Source organism: Chiloscyllium punctatum, chromosome 47 (genome assembly GCF_047496795.1).
Source record: "Chiloscyllium punctatum isolate Juve2018m chromosome 47, sChiPun1.3, whole genome shotgun sequence".
Classification (NCBI taxonomy): domain Eukaryota; kingdom Metazoa; phylum Chordata; class Chondrichthyes; order Orectolobiformes; family Hemiscylliidae; genus Chiloscyllium; species Chiloscyllium punctatum.
The window spans coordinates 48,400,451-48,423,531 of record NC_092785.1 but is presented as its reverse complement, the minus strand read 5'-3'; positions in this window follow the sequence as shown (position 1 = coordinate 48,423,531).

Sequence of the window (23,081 nt, the reverse complement as noted above, 5' to 3'; positions counted from 1 at the left end):
GCAAGGTTGATAATGGGGATCATATTATACCTGGACTTCCAGACATCAGTGCATAACGTGCCTCGCAAAATATTAATATGGAAGACAAGGACACATGGGGTTAGGAACAGTTTACTTGCCAGGGGAGAGGATTAGCTAACCATTAAAAACCATGATATGGAGTCGCTGGTTTTGGACTGGTTTGGACAAGGTCAAAAATCAAATGACACCAGGATAGAGTCCAATGGGTTTATTTGTAAACACAAGGTTTCATTGCGCTGCTCCTTCATCAGGTGTAAGAGAGAGGAAGACATTAAACACAGAAGTTATAAGAAAATTTAAAAGGGTTGTCCAAGTTGTGCACATGAATTGTACACACCTAAGATGGCTCTTAAATACCTAATCAGTTAGAATGGAGATGCAAGTTTGATTGATTATTATGCAAATCACAGAATTTATTTCAAGTCACTCCTGGAAATACCTTCATGTAAATGAAGTAACACTTGTTTTCAGACAATGTATTCTAAGCGTGAGACCTTGTTTGGACGCTGTCTGTTTCTTCATCTGGAGTCAGACTGGTTTTATTTACAAAGTAGGAGTTTATAAAATATCACATTGACTGTCTACATATTGTATGTTTTTGGAACAAAATAAAATGCATCTGCAAATACAAATGGGCAAATGAAATTTCACCCCACAGATTTATATGTGCACACGTGTGTGTGCGTACGTAGGAGAGTGGGGACTGCCTGAGTGAAGGGGGGGAGAGGGAGACACTCTATGTACGTGAGAGAGAGTGAGGAGGAGTGTGTGTGTGGGTGCAGGATGGAGAGAGTGCATGCATGCGTGTGACAGAATGGAGTGCGCATGTGTGCAGTTGAGAGAAGGAGAGGGAGTGATGTGTGGAGCAAATAGGGAGAGTGTGCATCAGTGTATGTAACGGGGAGAGTGAGAGTATGTGCTTGTCCAGGTGAAAACACAGACAGATACAGCAAATCCCTTTCCCCCCACACACACTCACTGCGTGGTTTCAGAGCTTCACTGCTGTGTAGCCTCTGCTCCATTTGTTGTTCATGTTACATACCCAGATGCTGTAACTACAGTCCCCATGCTCCATCCAGAGTTGTGTCAGCAAACCCTAAGTTCTCCCTGAATGTCTGAGGCAGCTCACAGCACAACCTCCAGCAATCCATCCCCAGCCACTCCACTAGCTTTTCAATAACAGGAGTCAGTCAGAAGCCCCTCAGCTCCAAGTTAGATGCCTGTACCATTATACTCCTCATGTTACTGACCGCACGATCAACTGAGAGAGACAAACAGAGGCGTTCCGTGAGCAGGCGCATACCAAGTTTCAAACACTTGAGTCACAGCTGCTGGAACACCCCTGTCCATGGAGAACCACTTGGGACACCTCGGGAAGTCAACAACAGCCTGACACATAACATTTCACTGTTTCCGAGCTTCACAATGCCAGCAATCGATACAGGAGGGAGTCAAAAACTAAGGCCAGCGAAAGATACAGAAAAAAAAACAAAGAACTTATTAACTGATAACTTGCTGAAAATATGGATAAGGAGATGGGGGGGGGGGGGGGCGTTGGAATAACTGGATAAATGAGACAACAGTGGGCCTATTCACAAGAATGCAAACAAAGAATAAAGACATTGCCAGATCTGCTGGAATGGTCCATTGCCTCAAATTCTGAATCTGCTTCAGAGAACCAGCCCAGACACCATAAACTGGGGTAAGGTAACGGCTAAGATGGTGAGCTGTGCCGGCCGTGCTAGAGGATTACTCCATAAACCGGACCATCTGCACAGCAGCGGGGAGCATTGCAAACCTTTTCCAGGATTCTACAACTTTCTACCACCACCCTCTGCCTCCTACCTTTGTACCAGTTTTGCATCCAAATGACTTTCATATGAACCAACCTTGTTAAACATATGACCATGCACAAATTATTCAACGCCTTACTGAAGTCCATATCGACAATGTACACCACTCTATCTTAATTAATCTTTTTAATCGCTTCTTCAAAATAATCTCAGTCAAGTCAGTGAGACACAATATTGCTTGCATAAAGTTATGTTGGCTATCCCTAATCAGTCGGTACCTATCAAAATGCGTGAAAATCCGATGACCCATAATCCCCTCCAACAGTTTACCCACCACTGATGTCAGGGTCACTAGCTTTTCCTTATTACCTTCTAAATCCTTTAAGTAGTGGCACCACGATACCCAACCTCCAGTCTTCCGGAACTTTACTTTTGGCTATTGATGTTAGCAAGGGGCCCAGCAATCACTCCCATAGCTTCCCACAGAGTTCCAGCGGACATCCAATAAAAGCCAGGACATTTTCCTCCCTTTACATGTTTTAAGACCTCCAGCAGCCCTTCTGTCATGCAGACACTTTCCTAAATGTCACTACTTATTTCCCAAGTTCTCTAGCTTTCATATTCTCCTGCACGGTAAATACTGATACAAAATATTCGTCCAGTTTTTCCCCCATTTCCTGTGGTTCTGCACATGTGCAGTCTTGCTGATCTTTAAGGATGTCCTATTCTCTCCACAGTTACTCTTTTGACCTTGACGTATTTGTAGAAATTCTTTGGATTCTCCTTAACTCTATTTGCCAAAGTTATCACATGTCCCATTTTTATGCTCCCAATTTCCCTGTTAAGTATACTCTTGTTGCCTTCAGAATCTTCTAGTGATTCACTTTAAATCAGGAATTAAGAGGCTATTGATGACCATTCCGATTTTCAGAAAAATCCATCTAGTTCACTGACATGCTTTAAGGAAACAAACTACCATTCTTACCTGACCTGGCCTGGCCTACAAGTGACGCCAAACTCACAGCAATGTGGTTGACTGCTAACTGCCCTCTGGGAAATTAGGGATGGGTAATAGATGCTTGCCTAGCCAGGGACGTCCTCATCCCGTGAATGAATTAAGAAAAAAAAAACTCAATTCCTGCTGTCAATACCTGACATATGCTTCCCTTTTATCCGTGACCAGAACCTCAACTTCTCCAATCCTCCAGCATTCCTTACGCGTACCAGCCTTACCCTTCACTCTAACAGGGACATAACGTCTCTGTACTCCTGACATCTCATTTTTGAAGGCTTCTCACTTCTCAACTAACCCCCCTTTTTTGCGAATATCTGTCCCAATCAACTTTGAGCATTCTTAGTTAATATCATCAAAATTGGTTTTCAACAATTTAGAACTTTAAATTTTACACTTGCTTCATCCCTTTCCATCTCTCTTTTAAAACTGATAGAATTATGATGACTTGCCATAAAGTGCTCCTCCACTGATATTTCAACCACCCCCTCCCATTGCCTTATTTCCCAAGGGTAAGGTGACGTTTAGCTCCTTCTCTGTGATTGAGTGCATTGGTCAAGCAGCTGCAGGGTTGTCACTAGGATTGGGGTCAGCAGAGTCTTCGACTCATTGGGTTGAACCAAACAATGATTTGTTCCAGTGGCATTTTCATTGAGTGTGACAGAGGGATTGTCTGCACGAGGCTGAGCTCGTTTCCTGGTGCTATCTTATCGGACTCACCTCATTAGCTATCCAGCCCACCCGATGGTGTCCCTCTCCTTTAATACAAGCCCGATTCTCCCACCCATCAAAGTTGGAGGTACTCACCATCACCAGCATTCCCTTTGGTATTCCGTGATCCTTAGCACTGGTGCCATCTTTAAAAGGCCAATAGGCACATCGTTGAGTTTTCCCGGGTTAAAGCTGCCCTGCACAATTTATCCTGAGCATGGCAGGTAAGGGGCAATTACACCACGGTTTGTCGATAGGGGCACAGAGGTCCTGGTGGATTGTCTAGTACAGAGGGGGACCATTCTCCTCCCAGAGGAGGACCCATCGCCAGACCCAGCGATTATGGTCTGGCTCACCACACAGCATGCAGCACCTTCCCCCCCCTCTCTCTCACTCTCTTTCCCCTCTACTATAGCTCCTTCACTATTAAAGCCGCACGGATACAACAATGTTTACTGACTCCCTCTGGACACGTCACCAACTCCCACACCGCCACCCCCCACCGCCCCCACCTGAACCCTCTCCTCTTCCAGGAGAAACAGCTCGGAATAGGATTGAAAGAGCGAAATCGGGTGGTGGAGTGCCCAAAATCCATCTCGGCAACCTCCCCCTTCCCCCCGCATCGAATTTACCTGTGTGTCTGCATTTGACTCTGTGAGTATCTATACATGGGTGCAAGTCTGACAGTGTCTGCAGTGTTTAAAATGACACAATCTCTCCCTCAACTGGCCTCCCCACAATACTGCAGTGACAGCGGCAGAGGGTGATAACCTTCAAAGATTCATCTGGGTGGGAGAGAGGGCAGCAGCTCACATCACCATCCAAACTGTCAGCACCATCAACACATACACCTCCCCCCCCCCCCCAAACCACCCCAAAACACATACACAATGCTGGTAGCTGGAAGGTTGCAAATGTGCTTGGGCCTGTCAGAATGGAAATGCTCACCCCTGAGTGAACCATTTTGTCAGGGGATGAGGTGAATTTATTTCTCATTCTGTGACTTTCAGTGCTTAAAAATTATGTGAGAAAGTATTGAAAAGTCCCGAAAATGGCCCAGTGGTGTTGGTATTGACGCAGGAACAACATTGCTTAGTATCAGACAAAACTGTTCTGTTCTTCCAAAGATATTATTTGAAAAATCAAACGGCAGTGCAATTTGAGAGATTCACAGCAAAGGATTTATTATCTTCTCAGAGAGTTAAAAACTGTGCCACTGATGCAGTGGTGCGGGGAGGCCAGCAGTGGGAGGTATTGCAAGAATCTAATCATAAAACTCAGTGGTTTGCACTGGTGCCTCACGGTGCCAGGCACCCAGGCTCGATTCCACCCTTTGGCGACTGTCTGTGTGAAGTTTCACATTCTCGCCGTGTTTGCGTGGGTTTCCACCGGGTGCTCAGGTTTCCACCCACAGTCCAACGATGTGGATATTAGGTGAATTAGCCGAGATAAATTGTCCATAGCGCTCATGGATGTGTCAGTTAGGGACGTTAATCAGAGGTAAACGTAGGATAGTTTGGAAATGAGTCTGAGTGGGTTACTCTTCGAAGGGTCGGTGTGGATACGCTGGGTCAAAGGGCCTGTTTCCACACTGTAGACATTCTATGAACTCTATGAACTACAGGAACAGACAGAGAGTGTGGAGGAGGGAGACTTTGATCCCAATTTCAATCTATCTACTTCAAAAACAACATTGCACATCGATGCAGACAATCATACACACAAAGTGAGATACTGACACTAACACACATAACACATGCCCACAGAGATACGCACGTAGATGTGTACATTTACACAGAAACACACGAACATTGCCCCACATACAGGCACACACTGCCCTTAATACAGAGATACACACTTATTTTTATTAACAAGTTATCAATGATCAGTCGGAGAAGGCAGGAGAATGAGATTCAGAAATATTTCAGCTGCGATCAAATGCCATGACTGACAAGATGGGCTGAATGGTCTAATTCTGCTGCAGGGTTCATTGCTCATTTGATCTTGTGATGCCTGGAATTGTCTTTCCACGTGGCCAGTGGAGGCTGAATTGGCTAAGTATTTGATTTAGAAATTTAATGGGAATGTGCTCAAGTTTGAGGGGCTGAGAGGTTGATATCTGTTTCTCATTGTCGACTCCTTGTATATCAAAAGATTGGTGATTGGTTTGAGAGGAACACATTTTTAGAATAAGGGCATTCCCATTTCTGACTGAGACAGGGATGTTTGTTTCTCCTTCGGGTTGTGTGATCTGTGGTGTTCTCGTGCCCAAAGAGCAGTGAAGACTGGGTAACTGAAAACACTCAAGATTGAGCTCCATAGATCTTTGATGAACAAGATAATCCATGTTTATTAGGAACAGACAGGAAAGGGATATTTAGTTACAATCACATCAACAATGCACATTCTGAATGGTGCAGCAGGGGCGAGAGGCTGAATGGCCAGCTGTTGCTCCTAAGGCATCTGTTGTTCTCTCAAGCACTCCGTAATGTTACAGGGGTAAAGAAAGATCTCATTGAGCCAGTCAGCATCATTATAATGTGACCACTCTGCCCTCTAAGGATTTATGCAGGAATAGATTGAAGTCATTCAGCCCACTAAGTACATTACACAATGTAAGATGAGGCCATCCAACCTTTCCAGACTTCTGCCCAGCAACAGGGGAAACCCGGTTAACTATCTGGGAATAAACATTCGGGATAGATGATTATTTTCAGGTTGTTAAGTTGTAACTTGGTGGAGTGTCTCAGGAATCAGAGGGAGATTATCAACTATTTACAATCAATACCAATGACTTGGTGGTGAGGACTGATTGGCTTGGAGCTTAATTATCTCATTCACCAAGATAGTCATTTAACTGGACTTGGAGACTCTGCAATGGGATACAGACAGGGGAGGGTAGTGATCAAAACCTTGGCAGAAAACAGTATAATGTGGGTTAAGGGAAGTCAGTGCTGTGTTGACCAGAGAAAATAACAGTAACCTACTTAAATGGAGAAACATCGATGAACTCATTGATACAGAGGGATTTGAACGTTCTGGTACATGAGCCACATAAAGCTAGTCAGCAGATTCAGCAAGTGATTAGGAAAGTGTAGCGAATGATGCTGTTTCATGCAAAAGCTATTGGGTATAATCATCAGGATGTTTTACTGCATGTGTCCAAGACAATGCTGAGACTGCATGGGATATATTGTGATATATGGGATATATAATGAAGGCCAGATAGAATCGTAGTTTCATACAGCACGGAAACAGACCCTTCAGTCCAGCTCATCTGCACCGACTAGATATTCCAATCTGATGTCGTACCATTTGCCAACATTAGACCCATAGTGCTATAAACCCTTCTTATTCGTACACCATTCATTGTTTCTTAAATGCTGTTGTTACCCTGCCAGATCATTCCATACGCACACTACCCGCTGCATAAAACTATTACACTTCAGGTATCTTTACAATCTTGCCCTTCCCACCTTAAATCTGTACCCTCTGGTTTGGACTCCTCCGGCGTTGGAAAATAACCTTGGCTATTCCCCGCCTCCATGCCCCTCATGGCCTCTACAAGGTCAGAGCACTTCATGCCTGAGAATGAGAGATGTTCATATTCAACCATATAAGACCATGAAGAGAGTTTATTGGGGCGTAGCTAATGGATGAGAGAACAAAACTAAGAATTCAGTTTTAGAAAACAACATACTCATTTTAATACAGGTACTATGAAGACAAAAATTTATTGTACAAAAATTATGCAGACGCACATAAACATGCCTTCAAATTACAAATTACAAATCATTTCAAAATGGAGCGGATAACAGGGATGGAGTCATGCAATCAGGAAAATGTTCAACCAGACCTGATATAGACGAGGTTGGTGTTCGGGTCACATTATTGCATGTTTCAGATCAGAGAGGGAGAAAATGTAACCTGTCGTAGAAGTAAACAACCATTGCTCCATCTACTTGTACTTCTCTACAGCAACATATGAGAGCTGAAAACCAATCAGCCATCTTTGAGGGTTCCTGCTGAAGATTCATTGGGATCTCTCCACTGACTGCAGCAAAGGGTGTTCAGCCAAATCCAAATGTTCCAGGAGAAATCCCAGCGCTAGCAGCTTCTGTGAGGCAGAATAACTTCTGAGGCAGAATAACAATTGAAACATTTTCAATTTTGCTTTTGTCATGAAATTAACTGTTATTTTGGACAAAGCTCTTCCGAACTAATATTCTGCAGAGCATTTTTTTCTGTTCTGTCTTCAGATGTGTGTGTGTGTGTGTGTGTGTGTGTGTGTGTGTGTGTGTGTGTGTGTGTGTGTGTGTGTGTGTGTGTGTGTGTGTGTGTGTGTGTGTTTGTGTGAATGTTTCTATGTCTCAGATTGATAGAAAATAAATGTTGATGTACCATATTGTCAATGTCCAAATTGTATATCATTTATGTATCCATCCTAATTCGAATAACACTGCTTTGGTTTTAGATTAGATATATTTAAAAATTGGGGAAACCTATCTGACTTGTTCCTAACACTGAACCTGACCTAGTCTGAGACGGATATCATTTACAATATCACACACTTAGTTACACTGATCATTTGTCGTGAGCTCTGGAGGAGTGGGACTAGAAACAGTAACAATGACTCTCCAACCTTGGTAGGAACAGGGATAAGGAGGAATTCTCAAAAGGCCATTGAGTGGGAATTGTCTGCCCCACAGCTTTGTGGTACCTATGTGTTTGCATTTATTTAAAGATGTGTTAGTTAAATATTTGACAGGAAAGTGACTCAAAGGTAATGATCTGCAGTTGGGAACGTTGGACTGGAACTGCAATCTGATCAGTCACAATCTTAGTTCCTGGTGGGACAGGGACCCACATCTGTTTCTCAGTTCTACATTGCCCCATTCCATTCAGCCCCTCAACCTGCTACTCAAGAGCAGTTGGAGACCACTTGTTCCTACTACCTGGTGCACAGAAACCGAGGTGACCATTCAGCCCCTGAATACAGTCAGACATGATTTGGTGTGGATTGGAAACGTTCTTGCGAAAACAGTGGGTGTTACTGTGAAACAGTCCCCTCCTCTTTCTTTACAGAAGTTCCCCTGGTTCAATTTATTGGTCATGTTGTAGACCTAGATTCAAAGTGAATAAGGCCCCCATACTATACCCAGATAGTGATCACAAAATCCTCTGGTCACTTTGACTACAACATTCCTTCACAGGACTTCCAGAAAAATAATAACGATGAAATTTCCAATAACAGAATGCAACAACAAAAGAAGCAGGAGAGGTCATTCAGCTCTGACAGCCTGCCTTTCCCTTAAAAAGGGTTATGGCTGATCTGCTCTCGGCCCCAACCCCCGCAGTGCCTGACGTGTCAAACATCCATCCACCTTGTCTTTCAAGTATCTCAGCAATCTATCTCCCCTACCTCTCTGGAATAGAGACGTGCCGACGGTCACTCCCCTCTGTGAGAAGGAAACACCGCACACATTTTGACAGCGTGACCTTTTGACATGAACGAAATATATGAACACCAGAAAAAAATTACTGGCCCTGATAACAAGGCCGTATTTGACTGATGATGGTATTAAGGAACCTGAAGAAAATGGAACATAATGGATATCAGGAGATATCTTCCCACCAGTTGGAGTGATTCAGTACAAAGAAGATGGCTGTAGTTCTTGGATATCCACCACCTCAGTCCCGGGACATCTCTGCGGGAGATCCACAGCACAAGCTTCCTCAGTTTCTCCTCAATTTCTTTCCTCCCATCATAAGCTCAGAAGTGGGGAAGGTCAAAGAAGATCACACAATGTTCAGAATTATGTATCCTCCCTCAGCACCTGTTTCCGTGTGCAGCAAGACCCGGGCATCATTCAGGCTTGTGCTGTTAGAAAGTCGGTAACATTTATGTAACAGTACTGCTGGACACGGTGCAATACTACAGTAAAGGGAAGAGTTCAATCAGCACCTCAAGCTCGCTTCACAGGTACGTAAGGAGCTCATTCAGTCCATCAACACTATTGGATAAGAATAGGGATAGCCCATTCAATCCCTCCTGCCTCTTCCACAGGAAGAGAAGGAGCCCAGTCAAACACATTGAGCTGTTGAACATGAGCCAGGGCTTGCCCACTCAGGCCCTTGAGCTTCTCCACTGACACCAGGAGACGGCCATTCAGCCCCTCATGCCCATTGTACAGAAATAAGAGGATGTTAAAGACGCCCCAACATGATAAACCAATGAAGTAGGGACTGCACGGATCGACTGCTCCAAGTTGTTCCTCCTGGCTCCATTGTTAATGGTACACAATTGATACATCAACTTGGTTTGCTGACGGTGACGAGAGAAGACAAATGTTTCATGTGAAGTCTCAAGGAAGCATCTTTCATCTCTGAGAAGGTAGACTGGTGTTCTCTATGGAGGGCAGAAGCTATTGGGAATGGCTAACTCTTTCAGAAGTAAGACATTGTCTCTGCTGACAGAGTTGTGAACAATGTGACGCTCAGTGCAGGGTCTCACGCCATTTGCACATTGAGGTGGTAAGAGTTCAGTCAGAGCCTGAAGCAGTCTCTCAACCAACATAGGAGCTCCACAGAGCTACATAAACGTCCAAGAAGCACGTATCATGGGGAAAATGAAATTTCTCATGTCAGCAGTGTCTTTAAATGGAAATAATATGTGTTTATCCATGATCTTCAAGATTCATTGTGGTCAACTCTTATTCTCTCACCGTGCTACAAATTAAACATCCATTTCCTTCACGCTCTCTTCATGCTACCATCATCCCAGAGATTATTCTGATAAAATAGCTTTGCACTGCCTCTGTGACAAGGAGATCATTGATTTATAAAGGAGAGAAAGTCTGTCCACAATAGCCCAAATACTGCCTCAACAATACTCCACAACTCCGACACATGATTCATTTTGTAATGAAGGCTGCCATTTCATTTTTTGTCCTGATTAATGGCTGCCCTGCATGAATCCTGTTCGTGACTTATGACTAAGGACATCGAGGTCCTTTATTGCAAAAAGCTCTTCCCAACCTCTCACCTTCTAATAATTACATGAAAAGGACTGTATGTGTTGTTCACATTCAAATAACTTCTTTGTGTTAAAAATAGCGGTGTTCCAAGCACTGATGCATGTGATATCCAATCAGTCGTGACCTTCTGTCCAAAGGAGGACCCTAGTCTCTGTGTTCTCTCCATCATCCAATTCTCAATCCATGCAGGATACCTTCCCCTTACCCAAGGACTGTAATTTTCTTCTCTCACCTGTGTGCAACCGTGTCAACCTTCTTCTGAAAATACAAATACACCGTTCCCACTAGTTCTCACTCGTCGAAGTCACAAACAATATCCTCCATAAACTGCAGTATGTTTTTCAAAGATAGATTTCCTGTCCTGATTCTAGGTTGATGCTGCTCAATCATATCATTGTTCTCTAATGATCTATTTATGATTAATTACAAAAAAAAAGCTTATAGTTTCCTCACTCGTGACATAAACCTATCCCCCAGTTGGTTTTCTGTTTTCACCCTCCATCCTATTTTAAATATGTGTGGTCGTAAGAGCTGTTTTCTAGTATGCAGAATCCTTTACATAATGTATAAAGCTCCGACGGTTCTCATATAATTAAGGAAAAGGCAGGAAAGAAGAAAGCCATTGCTCCATCGTGTCTGAACCAGCTCTGAAAAGAGCTATCCAGCAAGTTCAATTCTCCAACCCTATCTCTATCGCCATCTAAACTCATTACTCATCTGGTCCAGCAGCTTACCAAACTTCAACTCAATAAGTTTTTTCGAGTACTTAAACTTTACTAATTCTAAATTTCCTGAAGTTCCTCGCTTTCGCAGTCACTCTGTTCCCAAATCTTCCAAAAAGATTTTCTGTTGTGTCTTCTGTTTGGACAGATCCAATACGTTCACCTGACTGGAGAGAGATGGCGTCTGTCACCTCGTTAATATGTGAGACTCTGGCATAATGGATATGTCCCCCATTCCTGTCTGACAAGTTCCAGATACAAAATGGTTGATGGACATTTTGAGTACAGTCCTCTCCCTAGGGTGAGACTTCACAGCTCTGTGATCTCCTCATTGTTGAAATAAACTGGCTTCACTCTTTGCACCTGGAAAAGGTATACCATTGGGAAATAATTGTGGAAAACCCAGTAAGGACAGTGCAGTGCCCTGCTCCTCCCTATGCAGTCTCTGCAGACCCAGATACACTGTAAGATCTATCCCCACACCTTGCACAGAGTATGAACACCAGGTTCCCTGGTCTCCCTGTATGTATGCAGCAGCTGACAACACAATTTCAAGAAAACACAATTTCAGTCCAAAGATGTGCAGGTCAGGTGAATTGGCCAATCTAAATTGCCCGTAGTGTTAGGTAATGGGTAAATGTAGGGGTATGGGTAGGTTGCGCTTCGGCGGGGCGGTGTGGACTTGTTGGGCCGAAGGGCCTGTTTCCACACTGTAAGTAATCTAATCTAATCTAATCTAAAAAAACATCCAAAGAACCTACACTGACTTTTTAATGTCAGGTGCAAGTCAATACTTACATATATGGTACAGCACTCAATGTATAAAATGCCTACCTCTCCTCTGTTTCTATTCCTCGCTGATAAACTGATACATTTCTGTGCCATCCCTGAAATATGAATATTTCTGCTCTCCATGGAAATAGTTAACAATGTAACTGCACAATTTTCTGTACCTCAGTCACGATAACAGCAACACCGCTATTGATGGTGGAGATGCTGGGGAGGTGATGGGATGTAGCGGTATTTTCTCTAGATTACAAATTCTGAGATTTCCACAAATATTTCCCAATGGTATACCTTTCCCAGGTAATGACCCAAACCTGGACAACAATCCTGCCACATCAGACGCGCGAATTTGAATTCAATAACATATTTGGAATTAGCAATCTAATGTAAAAATTAAGAACATCTGGCTCACTAGTGTCCTTCAGGGAAGGAAATTTGCTATCTTCACTCGTCTGGCCTCCATGTGATTCCAGACCATCAGCAGTGGTAGACTCTCAAATTCTCTTTGCACTGGTCAAGTCTGATATTCAGTTATGCACTACAAGGTCTCAAAGAAGTGAAACCAGACAGACCTGAGCACGGCCAGTCTACAGCACGTCGAAGTGCAGTGGTTCAGAGGTACAGTTCCCCAGCAGTCTCTTAAATCAACTCGGAAAGAGAAGCAAATGCTGGCCCAGCCAACAACACCCATGTCCCATTAATAAAGACAAGAAGATGGCTACGCCAAGCATGGAGAGATAGAGGGGACAGAACTCCCTTGAAACAGGGACTTGGCTCTATATCTACATGGGCATGATACTCAGGAATTTGGGAAAAGATAAAAAATAAATGAAAATGATCACCCAATTTATTTCCATAGCAGCTGATTATCCAGACCCTTTGTTTATATTTTTCTATGTTTCTATTTCTCCATATATTCAACACAATCCACCAACACATATTACACTATTTATCAGTTGATTTCATGTCTAATGCATGGTGAGTGGACTCAAAATGTTAACTCTGTTTTTCTCTCGACAGAGGCTGCCAAATCTACTCCGTTTCCCCAGCACTTTGTTTCCTTTTGGTCCAGAACCTCAGTATCTTTCTTTGTTTGATTTAACCTTTGGTTTTGTTATTGTACGGGACATTGGCCCTTCGAGCCCACACTGAGCCTTTACAGAGCATTGCACCCAGACCCACATCATACCCCATTCCTGCATATCCCATGGTTAACCCGCCCCCTAACCGGTCCCTGCGTCTCCCATAGATAACACACCTAGATGCACATGATGGGTAATTTAGCATGGTCAATGTACTGAACCTGTGTGCACTGTGAGAGGAAAGTGAACCTGACATAGGTGTATAAGAGCATGTGAAGTATGAACAGAGTGAACAGACAGCAGCGGTTCCCCTGAGTCAAAGGGTCAAAAACAAGGGGGAGCATGTTAAAAATGAAAGCCAAGACATGCAGAGAGGATTTGTGGAATCCAGTTTGAACCCAGACGATGGTTTGTGTCTAGAATGCATTGCCTGAGAGGTGTGATAAGGAAGGAAATCTCACAAACTTTATGAAGCACTTGTATCCGCATTGAATGGTACAGACTCAATGGGCCTTGTCTTTAATACATGATTTCATGTGGTGGCAGCCATGAAAGCTCTGATATATTCTGAAGCAGCAACCAATGGGACTTGTCCGTTCGTTCCTTCGAACTGTGCTCAGTAAGTGGCAAGATTACAAACCAGCATCGTCCCATGTAGTATCAACACTTACTCAACCTAAGACAGCCCATACATTTCTAAAAACATCCATGTTAATTCACAGGCTAGTCCAACGACAGCATCAGCATTATTTCAGATGTTTGACACAGTTATTTTAAGGACAGCAATAACATAGAAACAGACTTCGCTTCATTATTGTATAGGCTTCTCGTGTAAGGTTATTATTTCTCTGAAGAATAATAAATTCCTTCTCACATATTCGCATTGACAAAGATTTCGTTTTCCTCCGAGCTGTTCCTCACCACATGGCGACTTGTGTAACACTCCATCCACCACCAGTAATATTTACTCCCAGCTAAACCAGCACATAAAATGCACAGCTGGCACTCCCTCTCAACAGCCACTTGGATGGACCAAAACCAATTGGACTGGAATGTCTCAAAGGAAATTAATGCTGGTGTAACTCCATTAAAATCCCAAATAAACTAAAAAGACAATTCGATTTTTAAATAATTATTAAACAATGAGGACATCTTATTGATCCGATGAGTTTGTCGCTGTCATTGAAGTTATGTGATCTATTTCTGTGAAATCATTTCGAGCATATATTGAAAGAGAAAAAGCTCAGGGCACAGAAACAAGGTAACGCAGCATTTAACCGAAACATTCCAGGGAATAGTGGGCTATAGATCTTCAGGTAACTGAGAATAATGTAGTTTGGTGTTTTCTGGCTGGTATAGATGTATTGGGCTGAAAGGCCTGTTTGTATGCTATATGAGTCTACCACTTTAATTGTTGGAAACAGAGAATGAAGTCTCATTATTTCCACAGCTTTTGAGCATCAAATAGTGAGGAATACAATCTCCAAGGGCACACAGGATTTATCAGGATATATCATTCTCCCTTCACTATCGAATTGTTAAGAACCCCGTTTCTCGCTTTGTAACATACCTGTTAGTGTTCCTGCACCACAAAAACGCCAGGGGTCTAGCACCATATACTGAATAGAATTTAAACAGTGTCAACAGAATGCTGGCTTTGTAATGAAACGCACCTCACAAGAACAACTGGAAGGAATCTGCTGTATTCGAGTTTTCCATTCGACCCAACATCATGAATATTTCCGGAGTGCTTTTGAGTGCCGTTTAAAAGTCACATATGGAAAGCTGTCCCCAAAAATCTAAAAGGAAAAGTCTTCGTGTTCAAGACAATCGTGTCGTTTTTTCAGTATCTAAAGACAACAGAAATGTAGAAACTAACATAAGGAGTAAAGAATCAAAACAGTTCCGTCATGTGATAAGATCGTGGATGATCTGATTGTGACCTCAATCACACATTCCTCCTTTGCCCTTACAACGTTAGTGCGTCACTCTTAGTCAAGAATCTGCCTGCCTCTGCCTTAGGAATATTCAATGTCTTATCTTCCATCGCTCTCTGGGAAGACACAAAGACACAACAAAATGAGATGATTAACAGAGATATTCTTCATTCTCCATGGTAATCTCTGATACAAGCTGAAACATTGTTTCAGAATTCATCCTGAAAGACTACTTGGAATATTCTGGGGTTAAACAAAATTACATGTCGTTCGCCTAAAGCCCAGCAGATCCAGGGCCAGTCAACTCAAGATTTCCTCCATAAATAAACGCTCCTCCCAGGGTCAGCTGAGTGAATCTTCTATGTATTGCATTTCATACCATTGTGGCCATCACTCTCTCGATGTGGTTACACCACTTCCTTGTAGATCTGCAGAAAATCGCCCCTACTTTAAAATGTGTTCTGTTTCAGAAAGTTTCAACATTTATTTTACCTCTCTACAAATTTGATGAACATGTAAAGTTTTTATTTTGTAACCCAAGTGCCCGGTTCCTCTGTGCCTAACGCCAATCTATCCACTGAAAAAATACATTACGTTTCCATTCAATCCGCCAATATCTTTGAGCACAGGCACATTTTTCCTACTATGTTCCGTAGACAAATACTTGCCTGTTCACTCGTTCCAAAATACCTCTTTATAGAGTTGTGTCCTCTTCATATCTTCCTTCTCTAACAGTTTCAACAGTTTGTATTCTTCCCTAATACAGACAGACTATTTGGTAAAAGAAACGCAGTGGCGACATTTCAAAGTAATTTAAAATGAAATATCTTTACTCCATGTCTAAACTATCAATTTGAGATAAAGCTAAAGTGTTTTGCAGTCCCATCACTCAGTTCTCATTACTCAAAGTAGGGTCAGATAGTGTGGAATGCCTGTGGGTAGAATTGAGGAACCGGAAAGGTGTAAAACCATAGTTGGAGTAATGTACTGGCCTTTGAATCATAATCAGGGACTGGGGCGCATGATAGACCAGGAGATAGAAAATATATGTAGGAAAGGCAAATTTACAGTGAGTGGGGGGATTTCAATATGCAGGTGGATTGGGAAAATCAGACTGGTAGTGGTTTACAAGGAAAGGAATTTGTGGAATGTCTACGAGATGACTTTTTGGAGCAGCTAATGTTTCAGGCAACAAGGGAACGGGCCGTTCTGGATTTAGTGTTGTGCAATGAGACAGGCTTGATAAGGAAGCTTAAGGTGAAGGAACCCTTCGGAAGCAGTGATCCTAATATGATTGAACCTAAACTTCAATTTGAGAGGGAGAAAGCAGAATCAGAGTTAATATTACAGCTGTATAAAGGCACCGACAAAGACATGAGGGAGGAGCTGGGTGGAATTGACTGGGAGAGGAGCCGAGCAGGAAAGACAGTGGAACAGTAATAGCGGACGTTTCTCGGAGCGATTTAGGAGTCACAGCAAAGATTCATCCCGAGGTAATAGATGCATTGTACAGGGAGGATGAGGCATTCATGGATAATTGGGGAATGCATATCAAGGGTAAAAGCAAAAGAGAAAGCAGATAACATGGCAAATGATAATGGGAAACCAGAGGATTGGGAAGCTTAGAAAGACGAACAAAATAAGAAATAAGGACGGAGATAGCTATCCAGTGATATAACAGACGGCTGTAAGAATCTCTTTAGATATATAAAGGGAAAAAAAGAGAAACAGAAGTGGATATTGGGGCACTGGAAAATGACGCTGATGAGATAGTAGTGTGGAACAAATAGTAGATGAGAAACTGAATAATTATTTCATGTCAGACTTCACGGCGGAAGACATGAATGAAATCACAAGAATTCAAGAGAGTGAGGCGGCAGAGCTGATTAGGAGAAGTAGCTTGAAAAACTAAATCGGTAAATAAGCTGGATGGAGACATTAATGGGGATCTTCCAGAAATCTTTGGAATTGGGGAGGGTCCCAGAAGACGAGAAAATTGTGAAAGTGACATCCTGTTTTTTTTAAATAAAAAGAAGATATTTGAATTTTTTTTACAGAATTATAATAATAGTACAATCTGGTGAATTCTGCTTTACAATATAATAACAACGCCAATATAGAATTTAAAAGCAAACTACTAATCTATTCTCCAAACTAGTAAACCATAAAATAGGACATCCTCCATTACTAAAAATAAACAAAAGTAGAAAAGAAAAGAAATAAGTAAATAAATAACTACATACATATGTTTAAAAATTATATTAAGTCATAACAGAACCCGTATTGACACAGGATTCCTCCTCGCTGGGGACCCCGAACCAGCCGGAACCATGTCCACGGCGAAGCAAAGACCCTGAACAATGTGACTGATACATCTGTGTCGATGTAGTTCAAAAAGGGCTTTCATGCTCAATAAAATAATTCCGTCTTTTGCTGCACAATATTCGTAAGCAAGTTAAGGGGGATATATTCCATGACTATCCTGGGCCAAATGGAAAGTCCTAGGGGACCTTCGGATATCCAATTCACGAAAATGTTTTTCCCCGGACAAAAAGAAAGGATAATGAATAATTTCCTTCCGTATACATCCGAAGAAGGGAAATTTGGGGAGCCCAAAAGTAGAGGCACTGGGTCCCACCCAATCTCTGTACCCAAAATCTTTGCCAAGGCATTCGCTATTCTGTCCGAATACATGCGGATCTTACGACATGTCCTCAGACAATGCGTGAGAGTACTAATTTGTATTTTGCATGTAGGACACATTGGAGATGCTCCTGCCTTGAGCTTTGCAAGTCACTCAGGTGCCATCTGAGCCCAATGAAGTATCTTGAATTGGATAGCCTGAGTCCTGTTACAGATAGAATTCTTCCTGGCGTTTTCCCAGACGTTATCTCACATCTCTAAGGAGATTTACATCCCCAATACTTGAATGTAGGTTTTATATAACCATTCCTTGTCCTTTGATACCATATTAAATAGTTTGTGGTAGAGAGTACTGACTGCGGGTGGACCCATCGGCCGAAGCACCCTCCTTTCCGTATCTGATTTCTGTGGATTAATTATCAGTGTGGTCTTCTTTTGTATAAAGTCTCATATTTGAAAATATTGAAAAATATATTTACTAGACAGCCCAAATTTCTGAGCTGTTTGAAGGACATCATGACCTCCCCATCGAACAGGTCTCCCAAACAGAAGATACCTTTGCACTCCCAGGTTCTGAATATGCATCAGTCAGCCCTGGCTGGAATTCCAACCTTCCCACTATCGGGGTATAGGGGGAGGATTTTTGTAGGTTGCCCTCATCCTGTCGCATTATCCTCCAGGCTTTGATTATATTAAATAAAGTAGGACTTTTACAATGATCGTAACAACTGACATCTTGTCCGTAAATAGTAGATTGATGAGGGGATATTTTGCTTGGGAGGCATCATATCTAACCAGATTGTTTGTGGGTCACAAGAGACCCAATAAGCTCCGTAGGACAATAGAGACCTCAATTGGTACCTCCTGAAATCCGGAAAATCCAGCCCACCCTTTACTTGTGGAAACAGCAGCTTTTCTAATTTAATAAGGGGCCGTCTCTGACTCCAAATAAAGGAGCCAAGCCAACCATAAAGCTAACGCAGCGCCTGTCTCGGCAGCATCAAGGCGAACATTCTCACAGGCGAGGTAGGGTATTCATATTGACCAACACTATTCTATCGAAACAGGGTTTCGGGAGATCTTCCAAGCGTTGAAGGTCCTATCTTATTTTCTCTATTAAATGTGTATAATTGGCTTTATATAGCTGACCAAATGCCGGAGTATTAAAAATACCTAAGGAAAGAAAACCTCCCAATGACCACCGAAAAGGGAAACGGGATGCGTCTGGAAAATTGGATATACTGGCAAGACCTCCCAGTGGCATGGCCTCCAATTTCATAAAATTGATTTTATAACCTGAGAACATGCCAAATAAGTTAACGACTTGAATTAAGCGGGGCACAGATGTCAATGGATCATTTAAGAAAAGGAGGTCATCATCTGCATAGAGAGTAATTTTGTGCTTGCCTGATCCAACTCGAGAGCCGTTATATTAGGGTCAGCTCATATAGCTTCCACGAACAACTCAATTACTGGCGTAAATAATAATGGTGAGAGAGGGCATCCCTGACGACAACATCTCCTAATGCTACCGCTATCCGAACATAAACCGCTGTTTAGTGATCATTAATTAATACTGTTACCCATTTAGTGAAGACCTCTCCAACACCAAACCGTTCCAGTGCATAAAAGAGATATGGCCATTCTAATCGATCGAATGCCTTCTCTGCTTCAATCCCAGTATCACTCCCTGCTGGTAGGCGTATAGCATATTTAAGACTCTTCTAATGTTATTAGTTGATCTTCGACCCTGTATAAACTCCGTCTGGTCCTCTTTTATAACGAATGGTAAAACCCTCTCCAGTCTTAATGCCAATATTTTTGTGAGAACTTTAAAATCCACATTCAACAAGGACATATGTCTATGCGAAGAGCAGTCATCTGGGGCCTCCCTTGTTAAGAATGAGAGAGATATTTGCTTCTCTCAGAGAAAGCGAGAGGCAGCCCTGACTATGTGAATAATTATACATATTTATAAGTGGGCCGGCCAATTCCCCAATAAATTCTTTATAGAATTCAGCCTGGAATCTATCTGGTCTGGGCGCTTTGCCACCCTGGAGCTACCTTACCTCCTCCTGTACTTCCTGGGTTGCCGGGTGGCATTCAAGAACAATACCTGCTCCAAGGTTTGGCCCGGGAGGGCCAGATTTTCTTTTAAAGACTCTATCTTCCTCTTTCTATCCTCACAGCCGTTTGACCTGTACAATTTCAAACAGAACTTTCAAAGGCTGCATTGCTCATTTCACGATCACAAGTCAGGGTTCCAGCACACTTTCTAATAGACGTAATGGCTTGGGGAGCCTTTTTTTCCCCTGGCAAGGTATGCTAGATACCTGCCAGGTTTGTCACCGTATTCAAATAATCTCTGCTTCGCAAATAATATCTCCCTCTTTGCTATTTGAGTAAGTGTGGAATTCAAAGTTGCCCTAAGGTCTGTGATCTGCTTTAGTTTTGGAATGGATGGTCTATCCACATACGCTATATCGGCCGCCTTCATGCGAGCCTCGAGCCGAAGCTGTTCTCTCTTTTGTCTTTTCCGGTTGCAGAATATGAGATGACCAAGCCTTGCACGTATGCCTTACCAGTCTCCCACATCACTGAACGGTTACTGGCCATGTTTGAGTTGATATCCCAGAAGGTTTCAAATTCCTGCGAGAAATATTTTATGAACGTACTATCCTTCAGTCGGAAAGGGTCCATACGCCAATGTCGGGAAGCTATCTCATCCTCACTAGCCTTAACCTCCATATATACTGCGGCACGTTCAGAAATTGTTATATTACCTACTTTACAAAACAATATTGAGTTCAAATGTGTCGAGGGGACACAAACATATTGCTTCTTGTATGACACTTGTGTGGGTTAGAATAAAAAGTAAAGTCTCTACCCTGAGGTTGAAAACACCTCCACACATCTACCAGCCCCAACTCCCTACTCAGATCTGCCAACTGCCGAGATCTCAAAGATATGCCCACAGAGACCTTAGGTATTCTGTCCACCCCTGGGTCGATGATACAATTAAATCTCCCCCTATAGTTGTGTGGCACACCCCAAGAGCCACCAACTCGGAGATCACTTTCCATGACAAATTTAAATGGTGCACCAGCGGGCAATAGAGATCCAAAATGGCATATTCCTCTCAATATATTAGGGCTTTAATTAATATATATCATCCAGACTCTTGTTTTATCTGGCTTAGCATTTGGAAGGGAAGATTCTTCCCAGTAAGACTGGCAACTCCCCTACTTTTTGAGCTGAAAGATGAAAAGAACACCTGGCCAAATCCACCCAGTTGCAGCTCCGAATGCTCCTTATCAAGTAGATGTGTCTCCTGTACAAGGGCTACATTCACCCTTTCCTTTTTTAAGACTTGATAATATATTTTCCCTTTCGATTAATGAGTGGCTCCCCTTGACATTCCAGGTGCACCACCTAAACGAATGACTAGCCACGATAGTCCAAGCAAACCCGAGAAACCCCAGGAGGAAGAAACCCACCCAAAAAACATTGAATAAAAAACAAAAATGATTCACACATAAAACAGTCTTTAAAACAGCTAAATCAAAACAACTAAGAACTATTCCTAAATACAAATAACATAAAACATACTTAAAAGGAGACTTTTCCCCCTTGTTCACAAAGGGCACTACTATCTTCCAATAATCCCACCACAATATCTCCCAGCCAGAGGCATGCCCTCGGCCCGGGCATTACAAATTAGAATAATTAAATTCCAACATCTTATAAGACAGAAGTTAAAGTAGGGCGACCCCCCCACAGCAACACCACGATACACTTCGCAAAACAACAAGATGACAATATATAAAATTACAAAATTACAATCCCAGCAAGTAATAAGCAACCAAATACAAACAAAAACACTCAGAAACGTCTCCCAATAATCAAATAAACTGCACGAGCTATAGAAAAGAGTCCATAGAAAGGATAAGGAATGAGCACTCCCCCTCCCCCACCACCATGGAAAGATAGAGAAGAGAAAAAAAGGAAGTAAGGAGGAGGAAAAAAAAGAAGAAAAGAGGGGCAAAGTAATGTCATTATCCATACAGTTCAAATCCTGCAGTCTCTTTGAGAGCATTCAGGAATTCTTTTACTTTTTTCCAGTGATCTGAAGTCATATACAGATCCTCCATGACTGCAGCATAGCATTGCCGGATATTGCATAGATTATTGAATATTTAAATCCCTCAGATGCTTCTTCACCTCATCAAATGCCTTCCCCTTGCAGCCCACAGGCAGAGAACAAGATCATCCTGGAGCCCCTGTATAACTTGGTATGGGGATCCTTCCCCGAGTCTCTGGTGGACTCCAGCAGCATCTGTTTTTCCCTCTAATGTTGAAGTTGAACTGGGACCTGGCAGGGGCGCTGGTCCTACCCGAGCCAGCGCACAACAACCTAATGGGTCTGCTCAGCCGGCAACCAGCCCAGCTCTGACTCCAGTTTCAGCAGCTGTGGGAGCCATTGCTCCAGGAAATCAACAAGCTGCCCTTCCTCCTCCTGTTCGGGAAGGCCCAGCAACCGAATAATTTTTCCGATGACCTCCATTTTCGAGGTCGTCAATATGTTCACCTAAGGTCGAGACTCGATGTTCCAGAGCCCAGACCTGACCCATGGATGACTCAGCGGTAGTCTCGGAGGCTGCGGCCCGTTGCCCCGCCCCACCCCGACTCGCTGCCCGAGTATCTCAATCTCTCCATCATATTTCTTCAGCATGACCGAGATCGACTCCAACCTGGACTGGTCTCTTCACTGGAAGCATCAATCATCTCTCGGAGTTTAATAAGCTCCGAGATAAGGCTCGCCCCAGCAGGTCACGCCACGTCTCTGTTGCTAAGGGGTAGTGGGGAAAAAGTCCCTATCTTTTGTGAACAGCGAGAGCCTTTACCTCTGGTCATTTTAAAAATCATCAGACTGCTAACATTTGATGTAGAATGGCCAAGGATGCTGTGCAAAAACTATTTTAGCAATTTAGCAGGTGAGGTGAGGGTGGGTACCCCACTTTGCCTGAGTCTTGTGCAGAACTCTTCAGACTCAAACCGACTGGGTCGCCGCCATCTTGAATCTCGCTGACACCCTGTTCAAAAGGGGAATAAGGCAAAAGACAGAAAATTACAAACAAATTAGCCTATCTCGGTCATGGGTACGTTCCTGGAATCCATTGCGAAGGATGAGATTTCTGAATAATTGCCGGTGCATGATGAAGTAGGGCGAAGTCAGTATGGTTTCATCAAGGGGAGGTCATGCTAATGAATCTGTTAGAATACTTTGAGGAGATAAAAATCAGGTTAGACCAAGGAGACCTAATGGATACTATGTAT